This window comes from Grammomys surdaster, unplaced genomic scaffold, assembly GCF_004785775.1.
Source record: "Grammomys surdaster isolate TR1022 unplaced genomic scaffold, NIH_TR_1.0 191, whole genome shotgun sequence".
Lineage (NCBI taxonomy): Eukaryota > Metazoa > Chordata > Mammalia > Rodentia > Muridae > Grammomys > Grammomys surdaster.
Genome location: NW_021604636.1, coordinates 8427399 through 8440700, shown reverse-complemented (window position 1 = coordinate 8440700; position 13302 = coordinate 8427399). Strand labels below are relative to the sequence as shown.

At 43.5% G+C, this 13302-nt stretch overlaps 1 pseudogene; it reads left to right on the top strand.

The window, feature by feature from the left end:
- Positions 1-10334: 10334 nt before the first annotated feature.
- Positions 10335-11123, top strand: LOC114622747 (annotated as a pseudogene).
- The last annotated feature ends 2179 nt before the right edge of the window (positions 11124-13302 follow it).

The following is a 13302-nucleotide window of genomic DNA, read 5'->3' as shown; positions in this document are numbered from 1 at the left end:
AAATAACAACCATGTTTTTGTTACTATAACCACCTGGGAACCCTACTTTTGTTTAAAAGGTATGACTACCTTGCCATCTTGTCTTGGTTTCAGGAGGTCGTTATGACTAACTTGTTATGCTTATGTTTTACTCCTGTGACTCCACCAATTTTGCCTGCCAACCCCATCTCCCATTTCGAAACTCCCTAACCCTGAGTTATAAAAACTTTGTCTTCCTCTTGTCTAATTCTGAACTCTTAAATCTTGCTTTTAGGGAGAAACAAGCTTATATACACAAACTTAAAAAATGTTTGCTTTAATTAACTGCTTGCTTTAATTACTTTGGTCATGATGATTTGGGTCAGTGGTCTTTCTCCTTTTGTATTTGGGATTAACACGTCCTTAAGAAGCTCAGTGGATTGGCCTGTTTCCACTCTACCAGCACTGGGTAGATGTGTGACTCTACACCCAGCTTTCATGTAGGTGTTAGGGATTTGAACTGAAGTCCCCATGTCTGGGTAGTTTAGCAAGCACTTTATCCAATGAATCACCTTCCCGGTCCCCTGGACATCGTCTTATAAGAAAACCAGTCAGTCATACTACATGGGTCCCTGGCCATCATCTTCTTATAACAGTCAGTCATAATACCTGGGAGTTGCATCCGCCTCTGGTATGACCTCATCTTAACCAGTGACATGGCATGGGTTTTATTTCTAATAAAATCATTATATGAAGTCTTGATGGTTAAGTATATTTCAAAATAATACCTGTCATTTTTAAAGAAACACAGTCAAACTCATAACAGATCTTGCTCAATATACCATATTATGTTTAGATGTTATGTGTCCTTAGGTTCTTCTTGCATTGTAATTTCTTCTACTTCCCTTATTTTTAGATGACTTCACAGACTTGACTATGGCCAGTGTTTTGAAGAGGACACCACTACTAGGTGCTTTGCTCATAATCTTCCTAGGGCAATGTGTTGCTGGAAGGAAGGCTATCAAGATGATACGTTCAATATATCTTAGGCTATAACGTGACTTATTTCTTCAGACCTTGACCTTGGGTTATCTAATGTGTCCGATTTTTATGCTGTGGAGTTACTCATTTTCTCTCTTTTCACAATGTGCATGTTAGAAGTTGACACACAGAGCTGGAGAAACTGGGCTTTTGTTCTCAGAGGGTAAATTTCTATATAAGTTACTTCGAATTCATTTGCAAGAAGATCTGTCTCTCACACCTGTTACTAAGTTAGTCAGTCATTTATGTGCATCAGTACAAACTGGCAGGGTTTTTACTTTATTGTGGGGTTATATACATTGCTACTTTATGCATCGTGTTAGCCAAATCAATCTAGCTTTGTTACTGGAAGTTCTTTCAGTTGAGTCTTGTATTTCTTTATTATAGTCACGTTATAGGTATAAATGTCCTGAAAGTCACAGAACAAGGTTAGCGAATGATGAAAGTTAAGGATGGTGGTAAGAATGGGGCTTTATTCTACTAGGTCTAGTGTCTTCTCTGGAAAAACGTAAGTTCATGCTTCCACCTGTCTCTCCCCCAGCCTCTTGTGTCTGTACGTGAGCATGAAGAAAGGCCTGTGAGGCCATAGTTATCAGTTGGCCATCACCCCCGAGAGCACCTGATCTTGAGCCTCCTGAGCCTCTTGAGCCATGATAAGGAGATTTCCGTCGATTGTCACAAAGTCTGCAGTATTTTGTCATGGTGGCTCCAGCCGATGAAAGCAAAGCATTGATTATATATATATATATATATATATATATATATATATATATATGTATATATTTTTTAGCAAGTTCTGATTTTTGGTACTATGAGATGCAGGAAATACGCATTCTGTATTTCCTGTCCCAGTCCTACCTAGAATCAGCCCTTCTCAAGGGTCACTGGTACTTTTGATTAGGCCGATACTCTATTCATTGGCATGCAATTGGGCTCACTATATTATTATACTTTCAGGATATGTTCAAACTAGATGTCTTTTAGATGAGTTATAAAACGATTATCTCTGAGGTGAATAGGGAAGTAGGGTGACACGATTCATCTTCTCCTGCAGTGGCTGAGGTCATTGGGCCCTGGAGTGTTTCAGGGGCTGAACAAAAAATATCAAGCTGGAACCTAGATTTTCCTTCTGAGGGGAGTGTTCTCTATTTGCAATGGTTCAGTGCACAGCCTCAGTCACAAGGTTGTTGTGGTGCTAAAGATGAACTGGCCACAGCCTGAACACCTGGAAAGGAAGGGTGCAAACATTTCCTCCTTTCCTGACTTCATGTCATGAGTATGGCAGTGTTTGCTTACTTCCACCATTGCTTAGGAATACAAAGGAATTAAGAATTATTACTGTTTTACAATGGGTCTGAACGTCCAGGTTTATGCTCAGCCAGGATAGTGGGAAGACAGTGAGTAGAGGGGCTGGGGCTACCCACAATTCCCAAGGGTATCATTATCTCTTTTGTTTAAATCATCTATTTTGGAGGTGGTGTGTTTGGGATTGAGTTTTGTCTTGCTTGGTTTTGATACAGGATCTTACCCAGGAGCTCAGTCTAGACTGGAACTCATGGCAATCCACTTGCCTCACTTTTCTGAGTATTGGGACTGAAAGCATGGATTACTCTCCTCAGCTTTGGGGTTGATTTTTATGAGCTCCTTTCCCTTCTTCCTTGATCCATCAATAAATGGCTTTGCCCTGCATAGTATGTTTGTACGGTCCCAGTGAGCCAATTTTGACCTTGGCCTTTAAGTGTTTAGCTTTCCTTTGGCAGATGAGAGGACCATGCAAAAGTATGTGAGGATTCAGACTCTTCCATCTCTATCAGAGATTTACAGACCTAACACATGACTCAGGGATAATGTACAAGAAGCAAACTCTGTAACTTTCTTCTTTTTCCACAGTCCATTAGGTGTGGGTGGGCAGGCATCCCTCTCTTTCTCATGTAGCTGAGACTCCCTTTATAATATGCTGTATCTCCCTCCTCCCTGGATAACATCGATCCCTTTCCCTTCTGAGGACTACCAGATGGATGAGGCCCAGAGATAGAAACCAGCTTAACTATAAGGGAGGTCCATCATACTGGCATTCTAAAATACTATTCTTGATAGAATTGCTGCATTAACTCGATTTATGTGTGGTTAAAAGCTCGACTATGCTCTGATTCAACACCCATTTGTCCGGTGCCCGACACGTTTCAAGTGCTCAATCCATTGTAAGGAAGGGTTCCCGACCTGCTCCTCCCCCACCTTCTGTTTCTCCCGTTCCAAACACAAGCTGACCAGCATCGCTTCACAGTCAGGCCTTTGAATCTGCATCCAGCGGTTCCAGATCGAGTACTTGCAAAAGAAGCACAGCTTTCTCTTGCATAATTTGCATCTTGTCTTCACCATTGCTTCTTGTGGAACACATTACCTGATTGGGTCCTGAAGACTCGCATCACTCTCCCACCTCCTGCAGCTGCAGCCTGCACTCTTCACTGTGCATCTGTCTCTACAAGTTTCCGATAAGCCTTATTCCATGATGACTCCATTAGTTAATGTCCTGTCTGAAAAAGAACTATATCAGCTCAGGACTCCCAAGGCCAAGTTCTCAGCACAGAGGAGATTTATTTGTCCCAGAGGGACGAAAGACAGGGAATAAGAGACAAAGACAAGAGATCGAGGATGAGGGAGAAGGGGAAGGAAAAAGAGAAGGGGAAGAGGTGTTTGTCCCAGAGGGAGACAAAGGACTGACTCTGGATAGAGAGGAGATAGACATAAAAAATGGTGGTTCATAAAGGGAAAAGGGGAAGCCTCATGTTAGAATGAGGTGTTTAGTTTTAATTGGGCATATTAATTAGTTGAGCCAAAGGGGTTTTTGATAGTTAAACTTTACTATTTTAATAGCTGATAGCCTTAGGAGGGGGAGGTGGACACATAAGAGAATAGACCTTGGTGGCTAGCTTTAGGAATGTAATCTAGTGGTTTCTGTTCTTTTGGTTTTTAGCAAGGCAGAGAGAAGGGCAAGGCCTGCCAGAGCTATGTTTGCCATGCTCGGGCTGGCTAGACACCCTCCAGTCTCCCACGTGATTCGCAGCTCTGCTCACTACTCTGTTCATAGCACACTGTGGTGGTTCAAATATGCTTGGCTTGAGGAATGGCACCATTTGGAGATGTGGCCTTGTTGGAGGAAATGTGTCACTGTGAGGGTAGGCAAAGAGACCCTCCTTCTAACCACATGGGAGCCAATCTTCTCCTAGCAGCCTTCAGATAAAAATGTAGAACTCTCAGCTCCTCCTGCACCATATCTGCCTGAATGTTGCCATGCTCCTGCCTTGATGATAACGGATGAACCTCTGAACCTGTAAGCCAGCCCCAATTAAATGTCCTTATAAGAGTTGCCTTGGTCATGGTGTCTCTTCACAGCAGTAAAGCCTTAACTAAGACACATACCAAACGGAAGATAGTATTCGACTGGTTTTGAATGAAGGAGAGAATCAGGTTCTACTTGGCAGTGTAACTTCAGTGTTGAAGACTCAACCAACCTCTTTCTTTAACAGGCTTATGCCAGCACCCAGGAAACTGAAGCAGGAGGATGGAGAACTCAGGGCCAGGTTGATCACCACAATGACCTTGGGGGTGATGAAGAGAGGAGGTTGGAGGGAGAGAAGGAAGGGGGAGGAAGAGAAAGAGGTAGAGAATCTCCCCTCACTTCCTCTGATGGACAATGAAACAACATGGCTTCCAACTGGAGACATTAATTGAAAACCCAAAACGAAAGAAGTGAAAGGCAGAGGACATATATAACCCCTGGGCTGTGATCTCTAAATTCCACATTCAGGAACCCTGGCTGTGGACACTGAAGGAATGAAGAAAGAATGGACACAGAGAAACACAATACAGTAGGGTTATGTGGGGTGTTCTAATGGCTACAACAGCAGCTATCTGGAACCCAGTGTGTTTATTAGCTATTGCCTGGTGGATGGTGTTGAGAGGCAGAGAGTAGAGGATGGTTTAGTTGATTTCTCTAGGACGTCTCTGTAGGTAAGCAGTTTCAGGAGGCTGAAGAAGCTGCAGTTGCTAGTCTTCCCACCTACACACACACATTGTCAAGGTTTGAATATGCTTGGCCCAGGAAGTGACGATATTTGGAGGTGTGGCCTTGTTGCAGTAGGTGTGGCCTTGTTGGAATAGGTGTGTAGGCATAAGCTTTAGGACCCTCATTCTACCTGCCTGGAAGTCACTCTTCTCCTAGAGGCCTTCAGATTAAGATGTAGAACTCTCAGCTCCTCCTGCAACATGCCTGCCTGAATGCTGCCATACTCCAGCTTTGATGATTATGAACTGAACCTCTGAACCTGTAAGCCATCCTCAATTAAATGTTGTCCTTATAAGAGTTGCCTTGGTCATGGTGTCTGCTCACATTAGTAAAACCCTAACTAAGACACACACTCATACAATCATCCATACACAGTCATAAAGACTCCTGAGGAAAGCTTTGCCATCCCTCAGCCAGGTAAGGTATTGCTACCTCTGTGTGCTAAAGCCTTAGGATCCTGGACATAGCTGTGCCCCTGTTGACAACACACATCCAACTGGGTACTTCACTTATTCAGGGATTCCTCTGCTCCCTACAGTCTTCCTGCTTTGCCCAGCAGTTCTTGACCTCCGGGGCTAAGCTATTTTCCCACCTCTGTTCCTAGGCAGTTGGGTGGGGCATACGCCCATGGTGCCGTTTCTCACATCTATTAAAAGAAAAGAAAAAAAAAACTCCATTATAAGTCCTATGTTCCCAATAAAATTCTCCAATTCATCATCCAGTAGTGCTGAGTGTTTTGAGGTGTGTTTTATTTGGCCACATTTATTTTTGTTTCCTTCACGTTTTAAATAAGTGGGCTCAAGCTTATATCTGCAATTAACTGCAATGTTTTCAAAATATGCTTTACCACGGCCGCTTTAAGTTGCGGTGTGCCTTAAATCAGGCTTCTATCTTAGAAATAAAGAGGCGGTAGCGAGTAAAATGCCTGATTATTTACTTTAAATGAACCACTATGTGTAAATGCACATCATTAACCTTGCCAAAGCATTGATTGCTGCCATCAACGTGATCAGCAATGCTGCAAAGACTTTGAGATCAAATTTTCTTCCTTAAGAAATTATTTAAGAATAGGAAATGGGGTAACATTTAGTTACTTGATGAAAGCACCATAGATTTCCTATTCTGGGGTGTGATAGAAATCGCTACAACCTCATCTCGTGGAAAGTAATGGCCCCGAGAAGACTAGAGCAGAGAGAGAAGAGCAGAATCAAGTAAATGGTTTTGCAGCAGTAATTACAGATTGTGAGGTGGTGGTTGTGTTTAAGGGATTTTGAATGGGATTTTAATTTAGGGAACACTAAATATCAGGGTAGTTAACCCAGGACAAGGGAGACCTGATAAGCTCTAAGCTATTTTCTTGCCGTGGAGGATTACCTGATATTTCTTCCAATAAGCTCCTGATTTTATGCAAATCAGCAAAGCCTCTGCAATACAGGCAGGCCAAACCCAAAGCAAAATTTGAGAGAAATCAGCAGAAAAGACAACGCTGGTACCAGCCACCTTGTGTTTTGTTTGACCAGTGGAGGTGGTACAGGGACAGAAGAGGCCAGTTTAAGTGTTAAACTGTTACATTACTCTGAGCTTTAGTCTGGTCATTTATAAAACATCCCAGACAAGTCATTGAGGGACCACATGTTCACTTGTTTATTTTACAAGGACCTGACATCTATGTGGGAGAAGCTTGTCTACTGTTCACTGTGGTGAGCTGGGCCTTCCTTAAGCCACTCACATTCAAACTTACACAACTATTCACAGGGCCGGGGTTCCATCCGCAGGCTTTTGGGTGGTTGGTGACTCTGGGACGAATGTTAGAATGATAATAGTGTATGAATCTAAATCTTTCCTTTTGGGAAACTGATTTTGAGATCCTTCTGCATATGTTACTGAGAGATTGCCTCTCAGTTCCAAGTTTACTTCCCCCCCCCCTTTTTTTTCTCTGTAAAGTGAAGCTGGCCCCTTTATGGTTTTTCTTTACCCATTGAGTTTACCAGTAGAGGGTGCTAGAGAGACATTATCGGAGAAGAGTTTTCTTGTCTGTTTTTAATGCCGTCGCCTGCCTGCTTCTTTACTTTTGGCTGGGGGTTTAAGGATTACACCCAGGACGCCTGCGCAGTGAGGAGCTGTTGCGGCATTTGGCTCCTACAGGCACAGGGCTTCACTTACTAATGCTCCCTTAGCATTAGTCACTTTGCAGGAAACCAACCTTCTGCAGTGTATTCAGCAAGTCTATGCCCAGCTCCAGCAGAGCACCAAGGCTGGCGACTTTCCCAGGAACCCTTGGGAAACTTTTACAGTAAAATATCTCTATTGAGACATCTCCCTTTGGGTAGCTTCTCTGACAAGCTACAACTTCCCGCAAGTCCTGCTGGCCAGTCATTGATGACTTCACTGTTACTTTGTTAGCAGTTAACACCCTTCAACAATGGTTCCATCAGTTCAGAGTATTACAACAACAATGCCACAGAATGGGTAGGAACTTACTCCTCACAGCTCTGAGGTCTGGAGATCTCGGATCAGCATGACAGCATGATTGGGTTTCAGTGAAATCACACAATGCCAGGGCTCACGCTGCTTCTCGTACCCCACCCCCGGTGGGGGGGCGGGGGTGGTGGTGGAGACAGACTGAGAAAACTCTCCGGACTCCCTCTACAAGGAGCCTTGATCATGAAGGCTGAAGCCTCAAGACCTAGTCCCCTCTAGTCTGGATCTCAGGGTTAAGCGGAAGGAGTAGCATCTTAGATGCAGTATCTCAGCCTGATTGGTGGTTAGAAATCTACCATGTCAATGTGTGGAGTGCTCCTCGATTCTTAATAGCCAAAGTCTCATCACCTCAGTCTCTTCTTCGGGCTTAGTGTTGGTGGTAAACTCCTTGTTCAAATGACTGGCTCGCAACGGACTCTAAACTACTTCGAGCTGCCTGCAGCTCTCCTATTTATATTGGTACCATTTACCTAGAACCTCATGCCCAGTCAAACAAAACACCTCTGCCTATGCCCACATGGATGTCAGACAGGACTTAAAATACATGTCTCTTGGCTTGAATAAAGTATCAATTCTCTACTTTCATTTAATAGAGGAAATACCTGGGGACATAAAAAAATCATAGTAGCTTCATGTACATGAGACTTTATTTCCTTAATAAATGACCCTATAATGTAGATATTTAAGGTCTCACGGGGAACTCCTCATAATCTGATTTCCTCATCATCAAATACCAAGTTAACTGTGGGTGAGTTAAATAAGGGGCCAGAGGCAGAACCCTGGCATTCTGACTCTAATCCAATGTTCTTTCGTTGCTGTTACACTGAATCTATTCAGGAAAAAATATATTACTTTAGTAGTTACTTGCATATGGCTTCATTAGATATTCACACTCTAGGTATGCTTCTTGGCTAGGAGGAGGTTCAGCGTTTGTGGAGTTCAGCACCCGAGAGTCATGTCATGGACTATGAACCACCCGTGAGACCTAGAGGGTAAGTGGACATTGTTGTATATTCAAGTATCTACATTATAGGGTCATTTATTAAACGAATAAAGTCTCACATACATGAAGCTACTATGATCATCACTGGACTTAGGAAAACAAGGTAAATGAGAAGATTATTAAATCACAACAAACCACTAGCACACTCCTGTGATTACAGGGTCTGGGAAGCAGAGGCAGGAGCATGTCGAGTTTGAGCTTGCTTTGGGACTCTTATCAAAAGCTTTTCTCAAAAAAATAAATCATGATGAGCCCCTTCCCCTTTACTTAAGTACTTTCCTCACATTCCCATACATTCATTTTAGGAGAGAAAGATTTCAAAATCCTTTTTAGTGGTTCTCCCTGACCTGTCATTGCTTCTGCTCCTTCATAAACACTTTGTGTCTTGTAGCACAGTGTGGAATGTGTTTAAACGAGTCTAAAGGAGATGGACTTTTTAATCCCTCCTTCATCCTTCCTTTGCTGGGTCAGTGTGGATAAATGGAAAGTTAGCTGTCTCTGGATTCATGTATCCTCAGAGCCTCTTTCCTGCCTACCTGGCCCCATTGGCACAGAGTTACATAGGCCATCCTGGGCTATCATCCTCTGTGACTGACCTCTGACTCTAGGGCTGAGATCCAAACAATGTTACAGACATCTCCTTAACCCCTCAGCAGTCAGGGAATCTCTCTCGCAGGACACTTTTGTTTAAGAGATGTGGGTTCCCATGAACCACCAAGGAGTTCCCGTTTCTTCATCTGCTAGTTTTTAATTTTATTTTGCATAATTGCAAATATCTGTTTAATTTTAAGCAGAAGCCTGTGTTGAGGTAATGAATGATGGAGGAGGAGCAGTGGCTTAGAAGAGACTGAAGGACTCTGCTGCTCTTCTAGAGGAACTGAGGTCAGTGCCCAGCACCCACATCAGACGGCTCACAGCCTGCTGCAACTCCAGCTCCAGGGGATCCTACTCCATCTTCTAGACTCCAGGAGCATCTGCATCCATGTTGTGTGCATGTGGACATAGACTCCAGGAGCATCTGCATCCATGTGTGTGCATGTGGACATATAGGCACACAACAATGAACAATGAATCTTAATAAAAGTAAGAAATGACAGAGGTCAAAGTTGAGAGACTTCGTTTTGTTCCTATACTGAAGATGTACTTTCTCCTGGGTTATAATAATAATAGTAATTATTATTATTATTATTATTATTATTATTATTTTCACTTTACCAGGAAAAATTTAAGGTGGAACACCAATGTGGGTCCAGTTGGCTTCTCAGTTGGCCGCACGGCTCCTTTAGCTATGGTTTGTCTCTCATCGTGAACTGGTACAGCCCTCACGCACAGTAGAGTTGTGCTTGCTGTTTCCTGCTGCTTCTGTAGTCAGGATTGTGGTCTTCCTCTGAATGCAGTTACTTCCCATTTATTCACACGCAGATTACACTCAAGAACAATGCATCATTTGCTACCTTGACTGCCTATTTTTATGCCCTGATGCTCTACACGCTTTGAGTTTATTGACTCAATGGTTCTCTTTCCTGGCTAGCTCAAGTCCAATCAGGACTGGCTAAAGTTTGGCAATGGTTTTTCTGCCTCCAAACAGAATTATGACTTTTCCCACAATGTCTGCCATCTTGGGTTTTAGCCATCAGACTGGGTGGGCATGAAGAAGAGACTGAGGTAAACAAGTAGGTGGTTAGAATGAGCATCTCTAGTCTTTGTGCCACTGGCCCCCTTCTCACCCCAGAGAGGCTCTTAGGAGAGGAGAGGGGCTTCTTCTGGGAAAACACCAAATGGTGGATGACTCCGGTGCAATGGAAAGGTCCTGAGGACCTGGGGGTTGTGGTCGAGGCCGCAGGACTCTGGAGTTTAGTAAAGCTGAAGACAAGGAGTGGATCCCCATCACCAAGCTGGGCCGCCTGGTTAAGGACATGATTATCAAGTCCTTGGAGGAGATCTATCTGTTCTCCCTGTCCACTAAGGAATCTGAGATTATTGACTTTTTCCTGGGTGCATCCCTAAAGGATGAGGTTCTGAAAATCATGCCAGTGCAGAAGCAGACTCGGGCTGGCCAGCAGACCAGGATCAAGGCTTTCATCGCTATTGCGGACTAAAATGGTCACATTGGTCTTGGTGTTAAGTGCTCCAAGAAGGTTGCCACTGGCATCCGAGGGGCCATCATCTTGGCCAAGCCATTATCCCTGTGCAGAGAGGCTACGGGGGAACAAGATTGGCAAGCCCCACACTGTTCCACACAAGGTGATGGGCTGCTGTGGCTCTATGCTGTGTGTCTCATTCCTGCCCCCAGAGGCACTGGCATTGTCTCTGCTCCTTTGCCCAAGAAGCTACTGATGACAGTGAGTATAGATGACTGCTACACGTCAGCCAGAGACTGCACTGCCACTCTGGGCAACTTTGCCAAGGCCACCTTTGATACCATCGCCAAGACTTACAGCTACCTGACCCTCGACCTCTGGAAAGAGACTGTTCAATAAATCTCCTTATTAACAATTCACTGATCATCTTGTGAAGAACCACACTAGAGTCTCTGTTCAGAGGACCCAAGCTCCAGCTGTGTCTACCACATAAGGGTTTTTATACAAGAAAAATAAATGAATTAAATCTGTTTTAAAAGGGGGGGAGGAAGAGGAGAGGGAAGACGCACAAAAAATTCTAGTTGTTTTGCCTCAATTTGTTATAAACATATTTTATACCATTTCAAAACAGTATCCTTAAAGACAGTTGACTTAAAGTATCTTCACGTAAAACTTATAAGAAAAAAATATACAGTGCTGTGCCTGTGTCCTGTTGTGAAACTTTACAAGGGCTGTCACTCTACACATGGGTATAGACAAGGCTCAAGAGTGGCCAGGAAAGTTACAGATAGTTGCATTCCGTAAATTAAATCCTACAATATAGCAGAAATATGTTAGATGCTTGTTTTGGAATGAGACGGTCATACATGTCAAAGCCTCTTCACATCAATTCTTCAGTGGCCAACAAAGACAGCACCAGTGTTTAACGCTTTATGAGGGTCAAGGCTATGCTCAAAAGAACCTTGTATCCAGAATCACATTCTTTATAGCAAATGGGTTTCTTTTCTCCAGCACCACATAGGTTTAAAAGTTGCCTAACTATTCTTTTGCAGTGTTATTTTTGCTTATCAAGCAGAACACACACAGCAGCACGGCACACCGAGTCACTTGAGCAAGCATTTTAACAAACACAAGTGCGGGGAGTAGAGAATCATGGGAGTTTGCTTTAGGGACTGAAAAACATCATGTGACACCATCTGCTATGAAGACTAATCAATTACATGAGTTGATGTTACCCTAACCTAGGGGAGAGACCAGACTTGAGTCAAGTCTTCATTTCCTACTTCTGGGGGCTGCAGGATGTATGCACTTGCTTTTTCCTGGCAGGAGGTGGTGGTAGGTCATGAAAGCCCTTTATTAAGCTAAATAATATTCTTAAATAGATGTAAAGAAAACTCATGGGCAAGTATCAGTCAAAAACTGGTTTGCAAGAAGTCCCTAGAGTCAACTGTTATGTGTGATTATAGAATGGCAGTTGATGGCACTGCATTGTGTTAAAGTTCTCAGGTAATATCAGTGCCAGACAGGTGCTGTGTAGGAGAGGTCCTCAGTCCTTGGCAAAAGCAAATCCAGAGTCAATGTCTAGGAACACTTCACAAGCCAACATATCCTGGATCCCCATGAAAGCAACAGAGATTCGTACAAAAATTACAGCAAAAGCCAGGAAGCAATCCCCAGTGGAGGCAGGAAAACACAAGAGAAAACTGAGCACAAGCAAGATTAAGTAATTAAATGGTCTGAGACAAGTTAGAGATTATCTATGTTTAAAATTATAGACAGAGAGACTTCCAGTAAGATGGGGCACTAGAAACCATGTCACAGTGAGGTGGTGATAGGCAAAGACTCAAAGGAAAGAGGAATATTTTACCACTCCATCCACTACTTCACTAACCCATGAATGGGCTTGGTCAACAGCCCAGACCATAGGACCATCAGACCCACTGACTGACTTTTTCCACCATTGGATTGGACCTGTTGCTGCAATTATAAACACTACCCGTAGCTGCCTCCACCCCAGTGGGATTCTCCACTGACCCAACCAGTTAAGAAACTATGCTAAAAGACTCCAGCTAGGACATCCACAAAGTTAGGATAATAGAGGTTTCATAGAAGGGGTTTCCAGTGCTACCAGGATCACCATTAGTAAAAGGCAAAGCTGTGGGAGTTAAGCCAACTTGATTTACGTAGTAAACTCCAGCTGGAGATACACAATGAGACCCTATTTCAAAACCAACCTAAACCAGAGTCAACCTCAGTGTTACAGCTTTGATGTGCAGTAGTTCCTTGAGTCTCATGGATTCAAGGTTTTGTTCTCCTGTGGCTCTCTTGGGAGGTAGCAGGAACAACATGTGGGCTAGAGTGGTAAGTACTCTTCAAGAATCTGTCGGGACACCAGCCCCCTCCTCTCTTTTTCCTTCCTAGCTGCCACAAGGTGAATGGTTTTGCCCCGTGGGATTCCCACCACGTGTGCCTCCTACAGATCCAGAGCAACACAGCCACGTGACTATGGATGAAAACTTTCATAGCATGAGCCAAAATAAATATTTTCCCTTAAGCCGTTTCTTGTGGGTATTTTGACACTGTGGTGGCATGCTGACTAATTCAAAGTGCAAGGGCAGGAACACCTGGCACTGACTTATTTTTCCTCATTTTCTTGATGAAGTTGGTGATAT